Source organism: Nannospalax galili, unplaced genomic scaffold, assembly GCF_000622305.1.
Source record: "Nannospalax galili isolate Female #2095 unplaced genomic scaffold, S.galili_v1.0 scaffold365, whole genome shotgun sequence".
Taxonomy (NCBI): Eukaryota; Metazoa; Chordata; class Mammalia; order Rodentia; family Spalacidae; genus Nannospalax; species Nannospalax galili.
In genome coordinates this window covers 349,552-358,409 of record NW_008353234.1, presented here as the reverse complement: position 1 = coordinate 358,409, position 8,858 = coordinate 349,552, and positions in this window count along the sequence as shown.

The window sequence follows — 8,858 nt, the reverse complement described above, 5'->3', positions numbered from 1 at the left end:
TTTTGTTTGAGAATTTTTGTGTCTATGTTCATCAGAGAGATTGGCCTATCATTTTTTTTTTCTTTTTGTTGGGTCTTTGTTTGGTTTTAGCATCAGAGTAGTCTCTGTTCCATTTGATACAATCTATTCTTTTTTATTGAACTTTTTTAGTTTCATACAACATTTCCCACTCCAATTCAGACCCCCTTCCCCATCCATGCCTCCCTCTATCTCCCCACCAAACCCTTTTTTTTTTCTTTTTGTTGGGTCTTTGTTTGGTTTTAGCATCAGAGTAGTCTCTGTTCCATTTGATACAATCTATTCTTTTTTATTGAACTTTTTTAGTTTCATACAACATTTCCCACTCCAATTCAGACCCCCTTCCCCATCCATGCCTCCCTCTATCTCCCCACCAAACCCTATGTGCTCTGCCATACATGCTGAGTCCTAGTCATTCAGGTGTTTGTATCCAAATGTCCTTCAGTGTAAATGCATCCACTGGCGTGTAGTCAGTCCATCCAATGGACATATGTAAGTCATACTCTCCCTCACCCAGCAGCAATCAGTCTCAAATAGTTCTCAGTCTAATGATGGACTACCATCTATTTTTTACCTCCCCTTTGGGCCCTTGTTTAATTGAGCTGACCTTGGTCCCATGCTCAACACCACCACTGCCACAGGTTCATATAAGCAAGCCTCCAATGGCTTGGAAGCCTCCACCTCCCTATGTCCATGAACCAGCCCTAGCTCTTACAATCTTTTTGCTCCCTCTTCCACAATGGTCCCTGAGCTATGCGTGGATAATGGAATCTATTCTTGATCATTTCCTTTCAGCTTTTTGTTTGTCTTACTGAGTTTTTCATTTCATGTTTTATTTCAGTTTGACTACTCTTCAGGGATTTGATCTTTTTACTGGATTTTAATTTGATACCTTGAATTGTTTTAGTTTTTTCATTCAACTGTCTTTTCACAGTCCCCATTCAATCCTTTATATCTTCTTTTAGTTTCTTGAACATATTTATAATTACTATTTTGAAATCATTATCTTATCCATCAGTTGGGTTGTCATTCTCAGGAAACATTATGATGGGGATGATAATTTCTGGAGGAAACATATAGTCTTTATTATTCACATTGTTTGCATTTGGGAGATGAGACTAGTCATCTAGGCTTGTGTCAGTGGTGGTGTTTCTTGATATGGGTAAGTGTTCTTTTCTTTGTTGAGTGGGTGTTTTTATCTTTGTGTGCTTTCCCCTACTTTCAGATTGTGAACCAGCTGAGTGGTGCTTGGTGTTCAGTCTTGGTACTACTTTGTGTTGATAAGAAAATGGGTTGTATGAAGTGGTCTCAGTTCATCTACGGATGGTGCAACTTTTGAGTTTGAGGTTCCAGGACAGACTCCACACAGTTCTGGAGTGGCAGTATGGGCTGGGTAGCTACTAGGTTTGTGAGTTTGCAAACAGATCTGTGTTGATTTTTTATTGGATGGAGGAGGAATTCCAGTCTAGTGGAAAATGGGTTAATGTAGTTCTTGACTGGGTCTAACTGAGGTGATTTATTGACTGGGCCAGTGTCATGGCTTCATGACCTACTTCCCACAGCCTGAAAAAAAACATGGGGCTCATAGTTCTTACAGGTCTGAGGGAACTCACACATCTGGGGGTACAGGAAACTATAGCAACTGTGAAGCCTTGGCATTGGGAAGGGTGAACAGGCAAGGTTAGGATGGTTATCTCACAGAAGGGAAAGAGCTTGTATGTGTGGTGGGACTCACAAGTATGGCAGGTACATGGAGTTGGTCAATCAGAGCAGGCAGCAGAATTTTAAAAGCAGGGAACTCACTGAGCTGGGGAACTCACAGGTCTAGGCCATCCACTGGAGAATGGTCAACCTATTAGGGGCCACAGCATTAAAGAAAACTGACTCTGAGTCACTTAATAGCCATCAACTGTCAATAGCTCCTCAGCTAGGTGTGGGGCCTCATAAGTCCCTGTCCCATCCACGCAGGAATGTTGACTGCTTTGATCTTATGCAGGTCTTGTGTATGTAACCCCTCCTGTTTTGAGTTTATGTATGCTACAGGCATGTCATATCCACAGTATAGCATTTCACAGCACTCCTCCCCATCCTCTATATTCTTTCCTCTTCCAAGATGTCCCTTGAGCCTTGCAGGGGGCCGGGGGGGGGATGAGATAAGATCTACATCTGATTACTCACAGCCATTTATTTTCAGCACTTTGAGTAGTAATATGTCTCTGCATTAACCACTATCCACTGAAATAAGAAGCTTCTTTGAACTAGGTTGAGAGTGGTACAAATCTATGGATATAAACATAAAAATTTAGAAGGCAGTTTGATGATACTCATTTAGAAAAACATTAGTAGATTCTCCTTTCACGTCTATGACTTTCCTAGACATGTTTTCCCCCATATTTGCATGATTCTCTCCTGTTGAGCAGGGCTCAAATCCAATCAAAAGAGCAGTTGGGTTAAAGTTACTCTCTTTAACAGTCTTGCTATTGTTGCACCAGTGAGCATATCTTGCCCGAGAGGTCAGTATTGTAGATGCTGTATCCAGCTCTGGATAAGACCATTAATAGTGTTTTCTCCTACCATCCAGCATAGAACCTTTTAGTTCTATGAAAGTCAACAAGGAAGAAATTTCTCCATCAGTTCAAGATTGCTTTTCCTCTGTCCTCCATCTAAATTATCTGGTGTCTTCAGTAATCGGGACTCATATTTTTTGAGCCAAGGTTTCACATAGCCTCAGAGTAGCCTTGAGCTTACTATGTAGCTTCAGATGACCTTGAACTTCTGATCCTCCTGCTTCCCTTCATTGAGTTCTGGGATTACAGGTATATACCACTATGCCTGAAACTCATAATTTCCTGTCATTAAAAAAAAAAAACCTTCTCCAGCTAGTTTTCTTCTTTGATAGGATCTTGCAGTGTACCACAAACGGACTTTGAACTTACAATCCTCCTGCCCCAGTCTTCCAAGTGCTGGAACTACATGTGTATGCCACAATGCCCAGTGTTTCAGTAGACTTCTTGATATTTTTTTGAGTCAGGATCTCACTGTGTAACCCTGGCTGGTATGGAACTCACTACGCAAACCAGGCTGTCTGCCAACTCGCAGAGATCCTCCTGCCGCTGCCTTTGAAGTTCTTGGATTAAAGGCATGTACCACCATACCTGGTCTCAGTTGACTTTCTACACAAAATCAAATTAATGGACTGTTGACAATCTTTTCAATAAATGGTGCAGGAATAACTGGATATCTGTATGGGAAAAATGAACTTGATCAATACAACACATTATAAACACATGAAAAAGAAATATTCAGTAATAAAAAGAACAAACTTGGGCCTGGGGATATAGATCAGTGGTAGAGCATTATCTAGTAAGTACAGGTCTTGGGTTCAATCCCTAGCACTGTAAAACCAAAATGAAAACCAAAACAACAAACTGGAAGGAGCTAGACTTTCAGGAAGATGGAGCAGGAACTGAAATTTTCTCTCCTTCCTAATGTACAATATTCTGTGAAATGAATATATTCCACAGTTGACTTATTTTGTGATATGTAAATACTATTCTCATAAAGACGAGGAAGACTGTTGGGGATTGAAGAACCTTATGAACAGGTGTAGATAAAATTCCTTCTGAGAGATACAAATGCCATTTGGCGTTTTCGTCCCTTGGTCCCTATGACAAACAAGGTCCAATTTCACCAAACCGCAGTCTGGGAAACCAGTGATTTTATTGAGCTTACTTACAGAGCAATGGGTGAGGGATTACTTACATGAGTGTGGGTTCTCCCTTCCTAAGGCTGCACTGGAAAGTCTCCAGCCAACTGTGGATTTTGACTTCCCCACAGTCACACAAAATGGCAAGGGAGCCCCCCCCCTCAGCTTCCACAGTTTATATACCCTTAGACTCTCCCCCTCCTGCAACTAGGACTGACTTGTTTGTTTCGGTGGTGGACCAACTCTCCCTGACCCTCCTTTTCTCAGTGAAAGTAACAGACAACAAGCTTAGCTGTGATGATCTTAGGCAAGTGAGTGCAGCCAAGCTTGGAAGATGGCATCTGTCCATGGTCTGCCTGTCATAGGATAGTCTGATGCAACACTTCACCCCTTCCTCTAGCACTTACATTCTTTCTGCCATCCTCTTCTGCAAGAGTCACTGTGCCTTGGATGGGGGTGACATAGATGGAGGATGATCTTTCTTCTACTGAGGTGCGATATTGAACCCTTGGAATTTTTATTATGTTTTTAGGAGGTGGCTGTTGGCCTATCTCAGTGATATTCCACCTACTATAAAAACACAAATGTAAAGGAAGAAGCAGAAAACAAACAAACAAAAAACATCATCTAAACAGACACTGACTGTGGTTATAAACTATGGGCATAAACACAAATGCTTGGAAGGCACCTTAGCAAATGCATCACATTCATCTATCAAAATAATTGCAGTGACCTAGAGCTTCCCCTGCCATCAGGTGTTGGGCTGGCTTGTAGTACCAGATGTATGCTCCTCCCTGAAGAGTAGGCCTTAAATCCAATTGGAAATTTGTAGGGTGTGGATACACTTGTCACACCACTGTTGCAATGGCAGGCACATCTCACTTGGCATGTTGATAATGCACCACACAGGGTTCATCTTTAAGTTTGAATGCAGGGCACGGTTCTCCCCGAGTGATTTGCCTAGTGCCTTCTGGGCCTATGACTGCCTGTTATTTGGCTGGTGGGGAGTTTCCAGCTTAGTTCTAACTTGAGTTCTCCCTTACCTGTGTTAACATCATGCAGTCTTTTCAGCAATAGGGTCGTACCATCTAGTTCTGGCATGCAACCAACATTAGTAGCAATAGTCATTATCATTTTGTGGGCCTATGGGTCTTCCCTGGTCAAGAATTGATGGGGTCCCCAGCACTGTGATTTTCACTTAAGAATTAAATAGTCTCTGAGAGCCTCTCTTTTTTTAATCTTTTTTTATTTTTAATAACTACATGATGAGAAGAAGCATTTTGTTACAGCTTTAACATTAGAGCTTTAACATGCCCAATAACAATTTCCAGAGCAAAGACACATCTCTTTCACAAGTGGGTGTAAGTTTCTAGGGTCACAGTTGAATTAATATAGTTACATATTATTGAACTCAGTATAAGCCCTGTTAAGACATAAAATTGGATGAGTTTTTAACCTTTAAAAAAGATCTCCATTTCATTTTAGACTGTATTGTTCCTTGCAGAAAGACTCATTGTTTTTGCTATTAACACTGAGATGTTGGCGCATGCATCTCTAATCTATATATATCTATTACTAGTCATAATCAGTTGCACTTGGATCCTTAGCACCTGTGTATGTCTATAAAGTTATCTGGTAGATTTCAATGGTAATGTTTATCACTTCCACTAATTAACATGATGTAAATTTCCATGCTTCCTCCTCAAATATAATTCATTTTTAAAAATTTGTTGGGTTTTTTTGTGTGTTTATATTACACAGAACATCCCAAACCATTTTATTCAACTATACGCCCACTTCACAGATGTCACCCTCCCATAGTCTCCCTCCACCCACTAGAGCCCTTATACTCTGATATCCCTGCTACTGTCTGCTGTGTTGTTGGCATCCCCAGCCATTCCCCACTACTTGTCCATCTGGTGAATCTAGTCAGCCTGTCTAGAGGTCTTTGTTTTAGGAAGGTCAGCTGTTCCTCATCTAGCAGAAATCAGTTGTCAATATTCCTTTAGATAAGATTGGGGTCTGCTGTTCATTTTCCCAGTTCTATGCTGAGTTACTATCTGGGAATCACTTTGGCCACCCTGGCCAATAACTCAAAAGAAGGTATCGCCTACCTGGCATTGATACAGTTGGCCCAGATAAACCAATTTATTTTTACTATTAAGGTCATTTGAGGATCTGTTCCTCAGGGATTACATGGGCTTGGGAGGAGCCCCTGGCTCCTTTTACCAGTTCTGCCTATGTGAAAATAAGTCAAAGGTCCTGCTCGACCATGGTTGGCTTCGCTTGGAAGCATGGAGGAAATGATTCCTCTGTGTTGACCCTGCTCTTTTTAGATTGGACACTGGCTCAAGTCCATCTGGTGGGATCTCCTCGGACTCCTTAATGATTCCTCTGTGTTGACCCTCCTCTTTATAGACTGGATACTGGTTCAAGCCCATCTGGTGGGGTCTCCTCTGCCTCCTTGATCAAGAGGACAGGTGACCATCACAATTACAGGACATTTTGAGAGATGCTCATAGTCCCCTGGGACTAGTCGACCTAGGAGGCAAGGAGCAAAAACTGTCCTTTATGTCCCTCTGACCAAATTAGTATAGGCCTCAACGTATGTCTGTTAAACATCCAAGAAGGTTAGTTCCAACAGTCTGGTACTTTTAATTACTGTGTGTCATATAGATAAGTGTTCGGCAAAGACCAGTTGTTCTCAGATAAACCTTACCTGGTCATATATTTCTTGATCTGCTATGTATAAATTGTCAGTAGCTTGTTGGACTAATATGGTTCCCTCTGGTTTTTAAAACTAGTTAGGCATTATTTATCTCTCACATTCTCTCACCCCTCTATCATGGATTTCCCATTTAAGGTGCCCCCATTTCCCCCTTTCTCCCTTAATAATACCCTCTCCTATGGTCCTAACCTCTCTTGATCTCCTTCTTTCCCTTTATCCCCTAGGTTCCTTGTATACCCTTCCCTCCCCCCTCCCTTAAACTAACCCAATTTTTATCCATATCTCCCTTATTAAGGCCTGCTTCCTGCTGTTCTTCTCTTTCAGGTTCTTTGTTTTCTTTTACCTCCCTGTTTCATTTCCATTATCCTGGTTATTGTACTTATGTCTGGATACATACTCACTTATCAGGGTTCGGTTCTAGGATCCACATATGAGGGAGAACACATGTCAATTTTCTTTCTGAGTCTGTGTTACTTCACATAGTATAACAGTTTCTAGTTCCATCCATTTACCTGCAAATTTCATGATTTCATCTTTCTTTGCTGCTGAGTAAATCTACATCATATAAATGAACTACATTTTCATTATCCACTCATCAGCTCAGGGACACTTAGGTTGCTTCCATCTCTTACCTATTGTGAAAAGAGCAGCAACAAACATGGATGTACAAGTGTCTCTGCAATAGGATGAGTTCTTTGGGTTTATGCCAAAGAGTGGTATAACTGGGTCAAATGGTAGGTTCATTTGTAGTTTTTTAAGAGTTCTCCATACTGCTTTCCATAGGGGTTGAACAAGTTTGCAGCCCCATTAGTAGTGGATGAGTGTTACCCTTTTCCCACATCCTCTCCGACATTTGGTATCATTTATTCCCTTGATCTTAGCCAGTCTGACTGGGGTAAGATGAAATCTTAAAGTGGTTTTAATTTGCATTTCCATAATTATTAGTGATGGTTAACATCTTTTAAGATGCTTCATAGCTATCTTTACTTCTTAGTTTGAGAACTCTCTGTTCAGCTCCTTAGCCCATCTTTTAATTGGGTTACTTCTTGTCTTGATTCTCTGTTTTTTGAGTTCGTTATATATTCTGGATATTAAACCTCTGTCAGATGTGTCACTTGTGAAGATTTTCCCCCGTTCTGTGGATTTTCTGTTTGCTTTCCTGGTTGCCTCCTTTGATGTACAGAAGCTTTTTAGTTTAATGAGGTCCCATTTGTTAATCCTTGCCCTTGTTTCCTGAGTAATTGATGTCCAGTTTAGAAAATCCTTTCCTTCACCTCTATCTTGTACGTTTTTGCCAGTGTTATCTTCTAACAGTTTCAGAGTTTCAGGCTTTACATTGAAGTCTTTGATCCATTTGGCATTGACTTTTGTGCAGGGTGAAAGATAAGGGTTTAGTTTCACTGTTCTACACGTGGTGATCCAGTTTTGCCAGCACCATTTGCAGAACATGCTGTTTTTCCTCCAGTGAATATTCTTGGCCCCTTTGTCAAATATCAGGTGGCCGAAATTGCATTTACTCATATTTGGGTCTTCAATTTTGTTTCATTGATCTATGGGTCTATTTTTGTACCAGTACCATGATGTTTTTATGACTATAGCTCTGTAATACAGCTTAAAATCTGGTATAGTAACCCCCCCGCCCTGCATTGCTCTTAGTGCTCAGGGTTGCTTTGGCTATCCAAGGTCTTTTGTACTTCCATATGAATCTTAGGGTGGTTTTGTCCAACTCTGCGGAAGAATGTCATGCGGATTTTCATTTGCATTGCATTGAATCTATAAATGACTTTTTGTAGGGTGGTCATTAAAACAGTATTAATTCTTCCAATCCATGAGCATGGGAGGTCCTTCCATCTTCACATGTTTTCCTCAATCTCTTTAGAGATTTAAAATTTTCTTTGTAGGAGTCTTTAATGTTTTTGGTCAGGTTCATTCCGAGATATTTTATTTTTTTTGCAGCTATTGTGAAGATGAATATTTCCATGTGCTCTTTCTCTGATTGCTTATTATTGGTATATAGAAAGGCTACAGACTTTTGTAGGTTAATTTTGTAACCTGCCACTTTACTGACCATGTTAATAATTTCTAGGAGTTTTCTGGTGGAATTTTTGGCATCTCTTAGATATAATATCATATCATCTGCAAAAGGGGATAATTTGAGCTCTTCTTTTCCAATTGTTACTCCTTTAATTTCCTGCTCTTGTCTTATTGCTCTTGCAAGAGTTTCAAGCACTATGTTAAAGAGAAATGGAGATAGCAGGCAGCCTTGTCTGGTTCCTGATTTCAATGGGAATGCTTCCACTTCTCCATTTAGAATGATGTTGGCTGTGGGTTTGTTATATATGGCTTTAATTATGTTGAGGTATGTTCCCTCCAGTCCAATTCTCTCTAGAACTTTAAACATAAAAG